The sequence below is a fragment of the Genypterus blacodes genome, unplaced genomic scaffold, assembly GCF_046128005.1.
Source record: "Genypterus blacodes isolate CSIRO-AG114 ecotype Tasmania unplaced genomic scaffold, CSIRO-AGI_Gbla_v1 ptg000094l_1, whole genome shotgun sequence".
NCBI classification, from domain to species: Eukaryota; Metazoa; Chordata; class Actinopteri; order Ophidiiformes; family Ophidiidae; genus Genypterus; species Genypterus blacodes.
This window is the reverse complement of record NW_027466898.1, coordinates 272,834-291,289: the sequence shown is the minus strand read 5'-3', so window position 1 is coordinate 291,289 and position 18,456 is coordinate 272,834.

Sequence of the window (18,456 nt, the reverse complement as noted above, 5' to 3'; positions counted from 1 at the left end):
CTGAAATTGTAGCTCTCTATCTCCTTCCTTGTCACAGATATGGGCTTTTAAAGTTTTCTCCAGTTTCAAAAATCGATGACTCTGGGGTCAACTTTTTTCCAAAATTTTCAATATTCCCCAATTTGCCCCAAATTTACACACATTGATGGCATTTCTGCCTGGATGCTGCGTCTGAAATTGTAGCTCTCTATCTCCTTCCTTTTCACAGATATGGGCTTTTCAAGTTTTCTCCAGTTTCAAAAATCGATGACCCGGGTCAACATTTTTAGAAAATTTTCAATATTCCCCAATTTGCCCCAAATTTACACACATTGATGGCATTTCTGCCTGGATGCTGCGTCTGAAATTGTAGCTCTCTATCTCCTTCCTTGTCACAGATATGGGCTTTTCAAGTTTTCTCCAGTTTCAAAAATCGATGACCCGGGGGTCAACTTTTTTCTTAAATTTTCAATATTCCCCAATTTGCCCCAAATTTACACACATTGATGGCATTTCTGCCTGGATGCTGCGTCTGAAATTGTAGCTCTCTATCTCCTTCCTTGTCACAGATATGGGCTTTTCAAGTTTTCTCCAGTTTCAAAAATCGATGACCCGGGGGTCAACTTTTTTCTTAAATTTTCAATATTCCCCAATTTGCCCCAAATTTACACACATTGATGGCATTTCTGCCTGGATGCTGCGTCTGAAATTGTAGCTCTCTATCTCCTTCCTTGTCACAGATATGGGCTTTTCAAGTTTTCTCCAGTTTCAAAAATCGATGACCCGGGTCAACATTTTTAGAAAATTTTCAATATTCCCCAATTTGCCCCAAATTTACACACATTGATGGCATTTCTGCCTGGATGCTGCGTCTGAAATTGTAGCTCTCTATCTCCTTCCTTGTCACAGATATGGGCTTTTAAAGTTTTCTCCAGTTTCAAAAATCGATGACTCTGGGGTCAACTTTTTTCCAAAATTTTCAATATTCCCCAATTTGCCCCAAATTTACACACATTGATGGCATTTCTGCCTGGATGCTGCGTCTGAAATTGTAGCTCTCTATCTCCTTCCTTGTCACAGATATGGGCTTTTCAAGTTTTCTCCAGTTTCAAAAATCGATGACCCGGGGGTCAACTTTTTTCTTAAATTTTCAATATTCCCAAATTTGCCCCAAATTTACACACATTGATGGCATTTCTGCCTGGATGCTGCGTCTGAAATTTGAGCTCTCTATCTCCTTCCTTGTCACAGATATGGGCTGTTCAAGTTTTCTCTAGTTTCAAGAATCGATAACCCGCGGGTCAACATTTTTAGAAAATTTTCAATATTCCCCAATTTGCCCCAAATTTACACACATTGATGGCATTTCTGTCTGGATGCTGCGTCTGAAATTGTAGCTCTCTATCTCCTTCCTTGTCACAGATATGGGCTTTTCAAGTTTTCTCCAGTTTCAAAAATTGATGACCCGGGGGTCAACTTTTTTCCAAAATTTTCAATATTCCCCAATTTGCCCCAAATTTACACACATTGATGGCATTTCTGCCTGGATGCTGCGTCTGAAATTGTAGCTCTCTATCTCCTTCCTTGTCACAGATATGGGCTTTTAAAGTTTTCTCCAGTTTCAAAAATCGATGACCCGGGGGTCAACTTTTTTCCAAAATTTTCAACATTCCCCAATTTGCCCCAAATTTACACACATTGATGGCATTTCTGCCTGGATGCTGCGTCTGAAATTGTAGCTCTCTATCTCCTTCCTTGTCACAGATATGGGCTTTTCAAGTTTTCTCCAGTTTCAAAAATCGATGACCCGGGTCAACATTTTTAGAAAATTTTCAATATTCCCCAATTTGCCCCAAATTTACACACATTGATGGCATTTCTGCCTGGATGCTGCGTCTGAAATTGTAGCTCTCTATCTCCTTCCTTGTCACAGATATGGGCTTTTCAAGTTTTCTCCAGTTTCAAAAATCGATGACCCGGGGGTCAACTTTTTTCCAAAATTTTCAATATTCCCCAATTTGCCCCAAATTTACACACATTGATGGCATTTCTGCCTGGATGCTGCGTCTGAAATCGTAGCTCTCTATCTCCTTCCTTGTCACAGATATGGGCTTTTCAAGTTTTCTCCAGTTTCAAAAATCGATGACCCGGGTCAACATTTTTAGAAAATTTTCAATATTCCCCAATTTGCCCCAAATTTACACACATTGATGGCATTTCTGCCTGGATGCTGCGTCTGAAATTTGAGCTCTCTATCTCCTTCCTTGTCACAGATATGGGCTTTTCAAGTTTTCGCCAGTTTCAAAAATCGATGACCCGGGGGTCAACTTTTTTCCAAAATTTTCAATATTCCCCAATTTGCCCCAAATTTACACACATTGATGGCATTTCTGCCTGGATGCTGCGTCTGAAATTGTAGCTCTCTATCTCCTTCCTTGTCACAGATATGGGCTTTTCAAGTTTTCTCCAGTTTCAAAAATCGATGACCCGGGGGTCAACTTTTTTCCAAAATTTTCAATATTCCCCAATTTGCCCCAAATTTACACACATTGATGGCATTTCTGCCTGGATGCTGCGTCTGAAATCGTAGCTCTCTATCTCCTTCCTTGTCACAGATATGGGCTTTTCAAGTTTTCTCCAGTTTCAAAAATCGATGACCCGGGTCAACATTTTTAGAAAATTTTCAATATTCCCCAATTTGCCCCAAATTTACACACATTGATGGCATTTCTGCCTGGATGCTGCGTCTGAAATTTGAGCTCTCTATCTCCTTCCTTGTCACAGATATGGGCTTTTCAAGTTTTCGCCAGTTTCAAAAATCGATGACCCGGGGGTCAACTTTTTTCCAAAATTTTCAATATTCCCCAATTTGCCCCAAATTTACACACATTGATGGCATTTCTGCCTGGATGCTGCGTCTGAAATTGTAGCTCTCTATCTCCTTCCTTGTCACAGATATGGGCTTTTCAAGTTTTCTCCAGTTTCAAAAATCGATGACCCGCGGTTCAACATTTTGCCCAAATTTTCAATATTCCCCAATTTGCCCCAAATTTACACACATTGATGGCATTTCTGCCTGGATGCTGCGTCTGAAATTGTAGCTCTCTATCTCCTTCCTTGTCACAGATATGGGCTTTTCAAGTTTTCTCCAGTTTCAAAAATCGATGACCCGGGTCAACATTTTTAGAAAATTTTCAATATTCTCCAATTTGCCCCAAATTTACACACATTGATGGCATTTCTGCCTGGATGCTGCGTCTGAAATTTGAGCTCTCTATCTCCTTCCTTGTCACAGATATGGGCTTTTAAAGTTTTCTCCAGTTTCAAAAATCGATGACCCGGGGGTCAACTTTTTTCCCAAATTTTCAATATTCCCCAATTTGCCCCAAATTTACACACATTGATGGCATTTCTGCCTGGATGCTGCGTCTGAAATTTGAGCTCTCTATCTCCTTCCTTGTCACAGATATGGGCTGTTCAAGTTTTCTCTAGTTTCAAGAATCGATAACCCGCGGGTCAACATTTTTAGAAAATTTTCAATATTCCCCAATTTGCCCCAAATTTACACACATTGATGGCATTTCTGCCTGGATGCTGCGTCTGAAATTGTAGCTCTCTATCTCCTTCCTTGTCACAGAGATGGGCTTTTCAAGTTTTCTCCAGTTTCAAAAATCGATGACCCGGGGGTCAACATTTTTCCAAAATTTTCAATATTCCCCAATTTGCCCCAAAATTACACACATTGATGGCATTTCTGCCTGGATGCTGCGTCTGAAATTGTAGCTCTCTATCTCCTTCCTTGTCACAGATATGGGCTTTTCAAGTTTTCTCCAGTTTCAAAAATCGATGACCCGGGTCAACATTTTTAGAAAATTTTCAATATTCCCCAATTTGCCCCAAATTTACACACATTGATGGCATTTCTGCCTGGATGCTGCGTCTGAAATTGTAGCTCTCTATCTCCTTCCTTGTCACAGATATAGGCTTTTCAAGTTTTCTCCAGTTTCAAAAATCGATGACCCGGGGGTCAACTTTTTTCCCAAATTTTCAATATTCCCCAATTTGCCCCAAATTTACACACATTGATGGCATTTCTCCCTGGATGCTGCGTCTGAAATTGTAGCTCTCTATCTCCTTCCTTGTCACAGATATGGGCTTTTCAAGTTTTCTCCAGTTTCAAAAATCGATGACCCGGGTCAACATTTTCAGAAAATTTTCAATATTCCCCAATTTGCCCCAAATTTACACACATTGATGGCATTTCTGCCTGGATGCTGCGTCTGAAATTTGAGCTCTCTATCTCCTTCCTTGTCACAGATATGGGCTTTTCAAGTTTTCTCCAGTTTCAAAAATCAATGACCCGGGGGTCAACTTTTTTCCAAAATTTTCAATATTCCCCAATTTGCCCCAAATTTACACACATTGGTGGCATTTCTGCCTGGATGCTGCGTCTGAAATCGTAGCTCTCTATCTCCTTCCTTGTCACAGATATGGGCTTTTAAAGTTTTCTCCAGTTTCAAAAATTGATGTCCTGGGTCAACATTTTTAGAAAATTTTCAATTTTCAAATTTTCAATTTTCAATTTTCAATATTCCCCAACTCAGGGGCACCTCGGCAGGGGCTCGAACCGGCAACCCTCGGCAACCCTCCGGTTCCCAAGCGGAAGCACTACCCACTGAGCCACTGCCTCCCTGATATATCACAGATATGGGCTTTTCAAGTTTTCTCCAGTTTCAAAAATCGATGACCCGGGTCAACATTTTTAGAAAATTTTCAATATTTCCCAATTTGCCCCAAATTTACACACATTGATGGCATTTCTGCCTGGATGCTGCGTCTGAAATTGTAGCTCTCTATCTCCTTCCTTGTCACAGATATGGGCTTTTCAAGTTTTCTCCAGTTTCAAAAATCGATGACCCACATTTCAATATTTTTAGAAAATGTTCAATATTCCCCAAATTGCCCTAAATTTACACACATTGATGGCATTTCTGCCTGGATGCTGCGTCTGAAATTTGAGCTCTCTATCTCCTTCCTTGTCACAGATATGGGCTTTTCAAGTTTTCTCCAGTTTCAAAAATCGATGACCCACATTTCAATATTTTTAGAAAATGTTCAATATTCCCCAAATTGCCCTAAATTTACACACATTGATGGCATTTCTGCCTGGATGCTGCGTCTGAAATTTGAGCTCTCTATCTCCTTCCTTGTCACAGATATGGGCTTTTCAAGTTTTCGCCAGTTTCAAAAATCGATGACCCGGGGGTCAACTTTTTTCCAAAATTTTCAATATTCCCCAATTTGCCCCAAATTTACACACATTGATGGCATTTCTGCCTGGATGCTGCGTCTGAAATTGTAGCTCTCTATCTCCTTCCTTGTCACAGATATGGGCTTTTAAAGTTTTCTCCAGTTTCAAAAATTGATGTCCCGGGTCAACATTTTTAGAAAATTTTCAATTTTTCAAATTTTCAATTTTCAATTTTCAATATTCCCCAACTCAGGGGCACCTCGGCAGGGGCTCGAACCGGCAACCCTCGGCAACCCTCCGGTTCCCAAGCGGAAGCACTACCCACTGAGCCACTGCCTCCCTGATATATCACAGATATGGGCTTTTCAAGTTTTCTCCAGTTTCAAAAATCGATGACCCGGGGGTCAACTTTTTTCCAAAATGTTCAATATTCCCCAATTTGCCCCAAATTTACACACATTGATGGCATTTCTGCCTGGATGCTGCGTCTGAAATTGTAGCTCTCTATCTCCTTCCTTGTCACAGATATGGGCTTTTCAAGTTTTCTCCAGTTTCAAAAATCGATGACCCACATTTCAATATTTTTAGAAAATGTTCAATATTCCCCAAATTGCCCTAAATTTACACACATTGATGGCATTTCTGCCTGGATGCTGCGTCTGAAATTTGAGCTCTCTATCTCCTTCCTTGTCACAGATATGGGCTTTTCAAGTTTTCGCCAGTTTCAAAAATCGATGACCCGGGGGTTAACTTTTTTCCAAAATTTTCAATATTCCCCACTTTGCCCCAAATTTACACACATTGATGGCATTTCTGCCTGGATGCTGCGTCTGAAATTGTAGCTCTCTATCTCCTTCCTTGTCACAGATATGGGCTTTTAAAGTTTTCTCCAGTTTCAAAAATTGATGTCCCGGGTCAACATTTTTAGAAAATTTTCAATTTTCAAATTTTCAATTTTCAATTTTCAATATTCCCCAACTCAGGGGCACCTCGGCAGGGGCTCGAACCGGCAACCCTCGGCAACCCTCCGGTTCCCAAGCGGAAGCACTACCCACTGAGCCACTGCCTCCCTGATATATCACAGATATGGGCTTTTCAAGTTTTCTCCAGTTTCAAAAATCGATGACCCGGGTCAACATTTTTAGAAAATTTTCAATATTTCCCAATTTGCCCCAAATTTACACACATTGATGGCATTTCTGCCTGGATGCTGCGTCTGAAATTGTAGCTCTCTATCTCCTTCCTTGTCACAGATATGGGCTTTTCAAGTTTTCTCCAGTTTCAAAAATCGATGACCCGGGGGCCAACTTTTTCCAAAATTTTCAATATTCCCCAATTTGCCCCAAATTTACACGCATTGATGGCATTTCTGCCTGGATGCTGCGTCTGAAATTTGAGCTCTCTATCTCCTTCCTTGTCACAGATATGGGCTTTTAAAAGTTTCTCCAGTTTCAAAAATCGATGACCCGGGGGTCAACTTTTTTCCAAAATTTTCAACATTCCCCAATTTGCCCCAAATTCACACACATTGATGGGATTTCTGCCTGGATGCTGCGTCTGAAATTGTAGCTCTCTATCTCCTTCCTTGTCACAGATATGGGCTTTTCAAGTTTTCTCTAGTTTCAAGAATCGATGACCCGCGGTTCAACATTTTTAGAAAATTTTCAATATTCCCTAATTTGCCCCAAATTTACACACATTGATGGCATTTCTGCCTGGATGCTGCGTCTGAAATTGTAGCTCTCTATCTCCTTCCTTGTCACAGATATGGGCTTTTCAAGTTTTCGCCAGTTTCAAAAATCGATGACCCGCGGGTCAACATTTTTAAGAAAATTATCAACATTCCCCAATTTGCCCCAAATTTACACACATTGATGGCATTTCTGCCTGGATGCTGCGTCTGAAATTGTAGCTCTCTATCTCCTCCCTTGTCACAGATATGGGCTTTTCAAGTTTTCTCCAGTTTCAAAAATTGATGACCCGGGTCAACATTTGTAGAAAATTATCAATATTCCCCAATTTGCCCCAAATTTACACACATTGATGGCATTTCTGCCTGGATGCTGCTTCTGAAAGTTTAGCTCTCTATCTCCTTCCTTGTCACAGACATGGGCTTTTAAAGTTTTCTCCAGTTTCAAAAATCGATGACCCGGGTCAACATTTTTGGAAAATTTTCAATGTTCCCCAATTTGCCCCAAATTTACACACATTGATGGCATTTCTGCCTGGATGCTGCGCCTGAAATTTTAGCTCTCTATCTCCTTCCTTGTCACAGATATGGGCTTTTCAAGTTTTCTCTAGTTTCAAGAATCGATGACCCGCGGGTCAACATTTTTAGAAAATTTTCAATATTCCCCAATTTGTCCCAAATTTACACAAATTGATGGCATTTATGTCTGGATGCTGCGTCTGAAATTTTAGCTCTCTATCTCCTTCCTTGTCACAGATATGGGCTTTTCAAGTTTTCGCCAGTTTCAAAAATCGATGACCCGGGGGTCAACTTTTTTCCAAAATTTTCAACATTCCCCAATTTGTCCCAAATTTACACACATTGATGGCATTTCTGCCTGGATGCTGCGTCTGAAATTGTAGCTCTCTATCTCCTTCCTTGTCACAGATATGGGCTTTTCAAGTTTTCTCTTGTTTCAAGAATCGCTGACCCGCGGTTCAACATTTTTAGAAAATTTTCAATATTCCCTAATTTGCCCCAAATTTACACACATTGATGGCATTTCTGCCTGGATGCTGCGTCTGAAATTGTAGCTCTCTATCTCCTTCCTTGTCACAGATATGGGCTTTCAAAGTTTTCTCCAGTTTCAAAAATCGATGACCCGGGGATCAACTTTTTTCCAAAACTTTCAATATTACCCAATTTGCCCCGAATTTACTCACATTGATGGCATTTCTGCCTGGATGCTGCGTCTGAAATTGTAGCTCTCTATCTCCTTCCTTGTCACAGATATGGGCTTTCAAAGTTTTCTCCAGTTTCAAAAATCGATGACCCGGATCAACTTTTTTCCAAAACTTTCAATATTCCCCAATTTGCCCCAAATATACACACATTGATGGGATTTCTGCCTGGATGCTGCGTCTGAAATTGTAGCTCTCTATCTCCTTCCTTGTCACAGACATGGGCTTTTCAAGTTTTCTCTAGTTACAAGAATCGATGACCCGGGGGTCAACATTTTTAGAAAATTTTCAATATTCCCCAATTTGCCCCAAATTTACACACATTGATGGCATTTCTGCCTGGATGCTGCGTCTGAAATTTTAGCTCTCTATCTCCTTCCTTGTCACAGACATGGGCTTTTCAAGTTTTCTCTAGTTACAAGAATCGATGACCCGCGGGTCAACATTTTTAAGAAAATTTTCAATATTCCCCAATTTGCCCCAAATTTACACACATTGATGGCATTTCTGTCTGGATGCTGCGTCTGAAATCGTAGCTCTCTATCTCCTTCCTTGTCACAGATATGGGCTTTTCAAGTTTTCTCCAGTTTCAAAAATTGATGACCCGGGTCAATATTTGTAGAAAATTTTCAATATCCCCCAATTTGTCCCAAATTTACACACATTGATGGCATTTCTGCCTGGATGCTGCGTCTGAAATTGTAGCTCTCTATCTCCTTCCTTGTCACAGATATGGGCTTTTCAAGTTTTCTCCAGTTTCAAAAATTGATGACCCGGGTCAACTTTTTTCAAAAATTTTCAATATTCCCCAATTTGCCCCAAATTTACACACATTGATGGCATTTCTGCCTGGATGCTGCGTCTGAAATTTTAGCTCTCTATCTCCTTCCTTGTCACAGATATGGGCTTTTCAAGTTTTCTCTAGTTTCAAGAATCGATGACCGGCGGGTCAACATTTTTAGAAAATTTTCAATATTCCCCAATTTGTCCCAAATTTACACAAATTGATGGCATTTATGTCTGGATGCTGCGTCTGAAATTTTAGCTCTCTATCTCCTTCCTTGTCACAGATATGGGCTTTTCAAGTTTTCTCCAGTTTCAAAAATTGATGACCCGGGTCAACATATGTAGAAAATTTTCAATATTCCCCAATTTGCCCCAAATTTACACACATTGATGGCATTTCTGCCTGGATGCTGCTTCTGAAATTTTAGCTCTCTATCTCCTTCCTTGTCACAGATATGGGCTTTTAAAGTTTTCTCCAGTTTCAAAAATCGATGACCCGGATATCAACTTTTTTCCAAAACTTTCAATATTACCCAATTTGCCCCAAATTTACACACATTGATGGCATTTCTGCCTGGATGCTGCTTCTGAAATTTTAGCTCTCTATCTCCTTCCTTGTCACAGATATGGGCTTTTCAAGTTTTCTCCAGTTTCAAAAATTGATGACCCGGGTCAACATTTGTAGAAAATTTTCAACATTCTCCAATTTGCCCCAAATTTACACACATTGATGGCATTTCTGCCTGGATGCTGCTTCTGAAATTTTAGCTCTCTATCTCCTTCCTTGTCACAGATATGGGCTTTTAAAGGTTTTCTCCAGTTTCAAAAATCGATGACCCGGGGATCAACTTTTTTCCAAAACTTTCAATATTACCCAATTTGCCCCAAATTTACACACATTGATGGCATTTCTGCCTGGATGCTGCGCCTGAAATTTTAGCTCTCTATCTCCTTCCTTGTCACAGATATGGGCTTTTCAAGTTTTCTCCAGTTTCAAAAATTGATGACCCGCGGGTCAACATTTTTAGAAAATTTTCAGTATTCCCCAATTTGCCCCAAATTTACACACATTGATGGCATTTCTGCCTGGATGCTGCGTCTGAAATTTTAGCTCTCTATCTCCTTCCTTGTCACAGATATGGGCTTTCAAAGTTTTCTCCAGTTTCAAAAATCGATGACCCGGATCAACTTTTTTCCAAAACTTTCAATATTACCCAATTTGCCCCAAATATACACACATTGATGGCATTTCTGCCTGGATGCTGCGTCTGAAATCGTAGCTCTCTATCTCCTTCCTTGTCACAGACATGGGCTTTTCAAGTTTTCTGTAGTTACAAGAATCGATGACCCGCGGGTCAACATTTTTAGAAAATTTTCAATATCCCCCAATTTGTCCCAAATTTACACAAATTGATGGCATTTCTGCCTGGATGCTGCGTCTGAAATTGTAGCTCTCTATCTCCTTCCTTGTCACAGATATGGGCTTTTCAAGTTTTCTCCAGTTTCAAAAATCGATGACCCGGGTCAACATTTTTAGAAAATTTTCAATATTCCCCAATTTGCCCCAAATTTACACACATTGATGGCATTTCTGCCTGGATGCTGCGTCTGAAATTTTAGCTCTCTATCTCCTTCCTTGTCACAGATATGGGCTTTTCAAGTTTTCTCTAGTTTCAAGAATCGATGACCCGCGGGTCAACATTTTTAGAAAATTTTCAATATTCCCCAATTTGTCCCAAATTTACACAAATTGATGGCATTTATGTCTGGATGCTGCGTCTGAAATTTTAGCTCTCTATCTCCTTCCTTGTCACAGACATGGGCTTTTCAAGTTTTCTGTAGTTACAAGAATCGATGACCCGCGGGTCAACATTTTTAGAAAATTTTCAATATTCCCCAATTTGTCCCAAATTTACACAAATTGATGGCATTTCTGCCTGGATGCTGCGTCTGAAATTGTAGCTCTCTATCTCCTTCCTTGTCACAGATATGGGCTTTTCAAGTTTTCTCCAGTTTCAAAAATCGATGACCCGGGGGTCAACTTTTTTCCAAAATTTTCAATATTCCCCAATTTGCCCCAAATTTACACACATTGATGGCATTTCTGCCTGGATGCTGCGTCTGAAATTTTAGCTCTCTATCTCCTTCCTTGTCACAGACATGGGCTTTTCAAGTTTTCTCTAGTTACAAGAATCGATGACCCGCGGGTCAACATTTTTAAGAAAATTTTCAATATTCCCCAATTTGCCCCAAATTTACACACATTGATGGCATTTCTGTCTGGATGCTGCGTCTGAAATTGTAGCTCTCTATCTCCTTCCTTGTCACAGATATGGGCTTTTCAAGTTTTCTCCAGTTTCAAAAATTGATGACCCGGGTCAACATTTGTAGAAAATTTTCAATATCCCCCAATTTGTCCCAAATTTACACACATTGATGGCATTTCTGCCTGGATGCTGCGTCTGAAATTGTAGCTCTCTATCTCCTTCCTTGTCACAGATATGGGCTTTTCAAGTTTTCTCCAGTTTCAAAAATTGATGACCCGGGTCAACTTTTTTCAAAAATTTTCAATATTCCCCAATTTGCCCCAAATTTACACACATTGATGGCATTTCTGCCTGGATGCTGCGTCTGAAATTTTAGCTCTCTATCTCCTTCCTTGTCACAGATATGGGCTTTTCAAGTTTTCTCTAGTTTCAAGAATCGATGACCGGCGGGTCAACATTTTTAGAAAATTTTCAATATTCCCCAATTTGTCCCAAATTTACACAAATTGATGGCATTTATGTCTGGATGCTGCGTCTGAAATTTTAGCTCTCTATCTCCTTCCTTGTCACAGACATGGGCTTTTCAAGTTTTCTCTAGTTACAAGAATCGATGACCCGCGGGTCAACATTTTTAAGAAAATTTTCAATATTACCCAATTTGCCCCAAATTTACACACATTGATGGCATTTCTGTCTGGATGGTGCGTCTGAAATTGTAGCTCTCTATCTCCTTCCTTGTCACAGATATGGGCTTTTCAAGTTTTCTCCAGTTTCAAAAATCGATGACCCGGGGATCAACTTTTTTCCAAAACTTTCAATATTACCCAATTTGCCCCAAATTTACACACATTGATGGCATTTCTGCCTGGATGCTGCTTCTGAAATTTTAGCTCTCTATCTCCTTCCTTGTCACAGATATGGGCTTTTCAAGTTTTCTCCAGTTTCAAAAATTGATGACCCGGGTCAACATTTGTAGAAAATTTTCAATATTCCCCAATTTGCCCCAAATTTACACACATTGATGGCATTTCTGCCTGGATGCTGCGCCTGAAATTTTAGCTCTCTATCTCCTTCCTTGTCACAGATATGGGCTTTTCAAGTTTTCTCCAGTTTCAAAAATTGATGACCCGCGGGTCAACATTTTTAGAAAATTTTAAATATTCCCCAATTTGCCCCAAATTTACACACATTGATGGCATTTCTGCCTGGATGCTGCGTCTGAAATTTTAGCTCTCTATCTCCTTCCTTGTCACAGATATGGGCTTTCAAAGTTTTCTCCAGTTTCAAAAATCGATGACCCGGATCAACTTTTTTCCAAAACTTTCAATATTACCCAATTTGCCCCAAATATACACACATTGATGGCATTTCTGCCTGGATGCTGCGTCTGAAATTGTAGCTCTCTATCTCCTTCCTTGTCACAGACATGGGCTTTTCAAGTTTTCTCTACTTACAAGAATCGATGACCCGGGTCAACATTTTTAGAAAATTTTCAATATTCCCCAATTTGCCCCAAATTTACACACATTGATGGCATTTCTGCCTGGATGCTGCGTCTGAAATTTTAGCTCTCTATCTCCTTCCTTGTCACAGATATGGGCTTTTCAAGTTTTCTCCAGTTTCAAAAATTGATGACCCGCGGGTCAACATTTTTAGAAAATTTTCAATATTCCCCAATTTGCCCCAAATTTACACACATTGATGGCATTTCTGCCTGGATGCTGCGTCTGAAATTTTAGCTCTCTATCTCCTTCCTTGTCACAGATATGGGCTTTTAAAGTTTTCTCCAGTTTCAAAAATTGATGACCCGGGTCAACATTTTTAGAAAATTTTCAATATTCCCCAATTTGCCCCAAATTTACACAAATTGATGGCATTTCTGCCTGGATGCTGCGCCTGAAATTTTAGCTCTCTATCTCCTTCCTTGTCACAGACATGGGCTTTTCAAGTTTTCTCTACTTACAAGAATCGATGACCCGGGTCAACTTTTTTCCAAAATTTTCAATATTCCCCAATTTGCCCCAAATTTACACACATTGATGGCATTTCTGCCTGGATGCTGCGCCTGAAATTTTAGCTCTCTATCTCCTTCCTTGTCACAGATATGGGCTTTTCAAGTTTTCTCCAGTTTCAAAAATTGATGACCCGGGTAAACATTTTTAGAAAATTTTCAATATTCCCCAATTTGCCCCAAATTTACACACATTGATGGCATTTCTGCCTGGATGCTGCGTCTGAAATTGTAGCTCTCTATCTCCTTTCTTGTCACAGATATGGGCTTTTCAAGTTTTCTCCAGTTTCAAAAATTGATGACCCGGGTCAACATTTTTAGAAAATTTTTATTATTCCCCAATTTGCCCCAAATTTACACACATTGATGGCATTTCTGCCTGGATGCTGCGTCTGAAATTGTAACTCTCTATATCCTTCCTTGTCACAGATATGGGCTTTTCAAGTTTTCTCCAGTTTCAAAAATTGATGACCCGGGTCAACATTTTTAGAAAATTTTCAATATTCCCCAATTTGCCCCAAATTTACACACATTGATGGCATTTCTGCCTGGATGCTGCGTCTGAAATTTTAGCTCTCTATCTCCTTCCTCGTCACAGATATGGGCTTTTCAAGTTTTCTCTAATTTCAAGAATCGATGACCCGCGGGTCAACATTTTTAGAAAATTTTCAATATTCCCCAATTTGCCCCAAATTTACACACATTGATGGCATTTCTGCCTGGATGCTGCGCCTGAAATTGTAGATCTCTATCTCCTTCTTTGTCACAGACATGGGTTTTTCAAGTTTTCTCTACTTACAAGAATCGATGACCCGGGTCAACATTTTTAGAAAATTTTCAATATTCCCCAATTTGCCCCAAATTTACACACATTGATGGCATTTCTGCCTGGATGCTGCGTCTGAAATTTTAGCTCTATATCTCCTTCCTTGTCACAGATATGGGCTTTTAAAGTTTTCTCCAGTTCCAAAAATCGATGACCCGGGGATCAACTTTTTTCCAAAACTTTCAATATTACCCAATTTGCCCCAAATTTACACACATTGATGGCATTTCTGCCTGGATGCTGCGCCTGAAATTTTAGCTCTCTATCTCCTTCCTTGTCACAGATATGGGCTTTAAAAGTTTTCTCCAGTTTCAAAAATTGATGACCCGGGTCAACATTTTTAGAAAATTTTCAATATTCCCCAATTTGCCCCAAATTTACACACATTGATGGCATTTCTGCCTGGATGCTGCGTCTGGAATTGTAGCTCTCTATCTCCGTCCTTGTCACAGACATGGGCTTTTCAAGTTTTCTCTAGTTACAAGAATCGTTGACCCGGGTCAACATTTTTAGAAAATTTTCAATATTCCCCAATTTGCCCCAAATTTACACACATTGATGGCATTTCTGCCTGGATGCTGCGTCTGAAATTGCAGCTCTCTATCTCCTTCCTTGTCACAGGCATGGGCTTTTCAAGTTTTCTCTAGTTACAAGAATCGTTGACCCGGGGGTCAACATTTTTAGAAAATTTTCAATATTCCCCAATTTGCCCCAAATTTACACACATTGATGGCATTTCTGCCTGGATGCTGCGTCTGAAATTGGAGCTCTCTATCTCCTTCCTTGTCACAGATATGGGCTTTTCAAGTTTTCTCTAATTTCAAAAATCGATGACCCGCGGGTCAACATTTTTAGAAAATTTTCAATATTCCCCAATTTGCCCCAAATTTACACACATTGATGGCATTTCTGCCTGGATGCTGCGTCTGAAATTTTAGCTCTCTATCTCCTTCCTTGTCACAGATATGGGCTTTTCAAGTTTTCTCTAGTTACAAGAATCGATGACCCGCGGGTCAACATTTTTAAGAAAATTTTCAATATTCCCTAATTTGCCCCAAATTTACACACATTCATGGCATTTCTGTCTGGATGCTGAGTCTGAAATTTTAGCTCTCTATCTCCTTCCTTGTCACAGATATGGGCTTTTAAAGTTTTCTCCAGTTTCAAAAATCGATGACCCGGGGGTCAACTTTTTTCCAAAATTTTCAATATTCCCCAATTTGCCCCAAATTTACACACGTTGATGGCATATCTGCCTGGATGCTGCGTCTGAAATTTTAGCTCTCTATCTCCTTCCTTGTCACAGATATGGGCTTTTCAAGTTTTCTCTAGTTACAAGAATCGATGACCCGCGGGTCAACATTTTTAAGAAAATTTTCAATATTCCCCAATTTGCCCCAAATTTACACACATTGATGGCATTTCTGTCTGGATGCTGAGTCTGAAATTTTAGCTCTCTATCTCCTTCCTTGTCACAGATATGGGCTTTTAAAGTTTTCTCCAGTTTCAAAAATCGATGACCCGGGGGTCAACTTTTTTCCAAAATTTTCAATTTTCCCCAATTTGCCCCAAATTTACACACGTTGATGGCATTTCTGCCTGGATGCTGCGTCTGAAGTTTTAGCTCTCTATCTCCTTTCTTGTCACAGATATGGGCTTTTCAAGTTTTCTCCAGTTTCAAAAATTGATGACCCGGGTCAACATTTTAAGAAAATTTTCAATATTCCCCAATTTGACCCAAATTTACACACATTGATGGCATTTCTGCCTGGATGCTGCGTCTGAAATTTTAGCTCTCTATCTCCTTCCTTGTCACAGACATGGGCTTTTCAAGTTTTCTGTAGTTACAAGAATTGATGACCCGGGTCAACATTTTTAGAAAATTTTCAATATCCCCCAAATTGTCCCAAATTTACACAAATTGATGGCATTTCTGCCTGGATGCTGCGTCTGAAATTGTAGCTCTCTATCTCCTTCCTTGTCACAGATATGGGCTTTTCAAGTTTTCTCCAGTTTCAAAAATCGATAACCCGGGGGTCAACTTTTTTCCAAAATTTTCAATATTCCCCAATTTGCCCCAAATTTACACACATTGATGGCATTTCTGCCTGGATGCTGCGCCTGAAATTTTAGCTCTCTATCTCCTTCCTTGTCACAGACATGGGCTTTTCAAGTTTTCTCTAGTTACAAGAATCGATGACCCGGGTCAACATTTTTAGAAAATTTTCAATATTCCCCAATTTGCCCCAAATTTACACACATTGATGGCATTTCTGCCTGGATGCTGCGTCTGAAATTGTAGCTCTCTATCTCCTTCCTTGTCACAGATATGGGCTTTTCAAGTTTTCTCCAGTTTCAAAAATCGATAACCCGGGGGTCAACTTTTTTCCAAAATTTTCAATATTCCCCAATTTGCCCCAAATTTACACACATTGATGGAATTTCTGCCTGGATGCTGCGCCTGAAATTTTAGCTCTCTATCTCCTTCCTTGTCACAGATATGGGCTTTTCAAGTTTTCTCTAGTTACAAGAATCGATGACCCGGGTCAACATTTTTAGAAAATTTTCAATATTCCCCAATTTGCCCCAAATTTACACACATTGATGGCATTTCTGCCTGGATGCTGCGTCTGAAATTTTAGCTCTATATCTCCTTCCTTGTCACAGATATGGGCTTTTAAAGTTTTCTCCAGTTCCAAAAATCGATGACCAGGGGATCAACTTTTTTCCAAAACCTTCAATATTACCCAATTTGCCCCAAATTTACACACATTGATGGCATTTCTGCCTGGATGCTGCGCCTGAAATTTTAGCTCTCTATCTCCTTCCTTGTCACAGATATGGGCTTTAAAACTTTTCTCCAGTTTCAAAAATTGATGACCCGGGTCAACATTTTTAGAAAATTTTCAATATTCCCCAATTTGCCCCAAATTTACACACATTGATGGCATTTCTGCCTGGATGCTGCGCCTGGAATTGTAGCTCTCTATCTCCGTCCTTGTCACAGACATGGGCTTCTCAAGTTTTCTCTAGTTACAAGAATCGATGACCCGGGTCAACTTTTTTCCAAAATTTTCAATATTCCCCAATTTGCCCCAAATTTACACACATTGATGGCATTTCTGCCTGGATGCTGCGCCTGAAATTTTAGCTCTCTATCTCCTTCCTTGTCACAGATATGGGCTTTTCAAGTTTTCTCCAGTTTCAAAAATTGATGACCCGGGGATCAACTTTTTTCCAAAACTTTCAATATTCCCCAATTTGCCCCTAATTTACACACATTGATGGCATTTCTGCCTGGATGCTGCGTCTGAAATTTTAGCTCTCTATCTCCTTCCTTGTCACAGATATGGGCTTTTCAAGTTTTCTCCAGTTTGAAAAATTGATGACCCACGGGTCAACATTTTAAGAAAATTTTCAATATTCCCCAATTTGCCCCACATTTACACACATTGATGGCATTTCTGCCTGGATGCTGCGTCTGAAATTTTAGCTCTCTATCTCCTTCCTTGTCACAGATATGGGCTTTTCAAGTTTTCTCCAGTTTCAAAAATTGATGACCCGGGTCAACATTTTAACAAAAATTTTCAATATTCCCCAATTTGCCCCAAATTTACACACATTGATGGCATTTCTGCCTGGATGCTGCGCCTGAAATTTTAGCTCTCTATCTCCTTCCTTGTCACAGATATGGGCTTTTCAAGTTTTCTCCAGTTTCAAAAATTGATGACCCGGGTCAAAATTTTTAGAAAATTTTCAATATTCCCCAATTTGCCCCAAATTTACACACATTGATGGCATTTCTGCCTGGATGCTGCGTCTGAAATTGCAGCTCTCTATCTCCTTCCTTGTCACAGATATGGGCTTTTCAAGTTTTCTCTAATTTCAAGAATCGATGACCCGCGGGTCAACATTTTTAAGAAAATTTTCAATATTCCCCAATTTGCCCCAAATTTACACACATTGATGGCATTTCTGTCTGGATGCTGAGTCTGAAATTGTAGCTCTCTATCTCCTTCCTTGTCACAGATATGGGCTTTTAAAGTTTTCTCCAGTTTCAAAAATCGATGACCCGGGGGTTAATTTTTTTCCAAAATTTTCAATATTCCCCAATTTGCCCCAAAAGTACACACGTTGATGGCATTTCTGCCTGGATGCTGCGTCTGAAATTTTAGCTCTCTATCTCCTTTCTTGTCACAGATATGGGCTTTTCAAGTTTTCTCCAGTTTCAAAAATTGATGAACCGGGTCAACATTATTAGAAAATTTTCAATATTCCCCAATTTGCCCCAAATTTACACACATTGATGGCATTTCTGCCTGGATGCTGCGTCTGAAATTGAAGCTCTCTATCTCCTTCCTTGTCACAGATATGGGCTTTTCAAGTTTTCTCTAATTTCAAGAATCGATGACCCGCGCGGGTCAAC